The following is a 609-nucleotide window of genomic DNA, read 5'->3' on the forward strand; positions in this document are numbered from 1 at the left end:
TTTGAGACAGAGTCTCGCTCTGCCGCCCAGGCTGGAGTGCAGTGGCCGGATCTCAGCTCACTGCAAGCTTCGCCTCCTGGGTTTACGCCATTCTCCTGCCTCAGCCTCCCCAGTAGCTGGGACTACAGGTGCCCGCCACATCACCCGGCTAGTTTTTTGTATTTTTTAGTAGAGACGAGGTTTCACCGTGTTAGCCAGGATGGTCTCGATCTCCTGACCTCGTGATCCGCCCGTCTCGGCCTCCCAAAGTGCTGGGATTACAGGCTTGAGCCACCGCGCCAGGCCTCCTGAATCTTATACTAAGAATAATTAGTGGCCAGGTGCGGTGACTCACATCTGTAATCCCAGCACTTTGTGAAGCTGAGGTGGGTGGATCACTTGAGCCCAGGAATTCGAGACCAGCCTGGCTACCCATGGCAAGACCCCGTCTCTACTAAAAATACAAAAATTAGCCAGGTGTGGTGGCGTGGGGCTATGGTCCCAGCTACTTGGGAGGCTGAGGCACGAGAATTGCTTGAACCAGGGAGGCAGAGGTTGCAGTGAGTCAAGCACTGCATTCCAACCTGGGCGACAGAGCGAGACTCTGTCTCAAATAATAAAATAAAATAA

Source organism: Rhinopithecus bieti, unplaced genomic scaffold (genome assembly GCF_001698545.2).
Source record: "Rhinopithecus bieti isolate Rb0 unplaced genomic scaffold, ASM169854v2 scaffold_20150, whole genome shotgun sequence".
NCBI classification, from domain to species: Eukaryota; Metazoa; Chordata; class Mammalia; order Primates; family Cercopithecidae; genus Rhinopithecus; species Rhinopithecus bieti.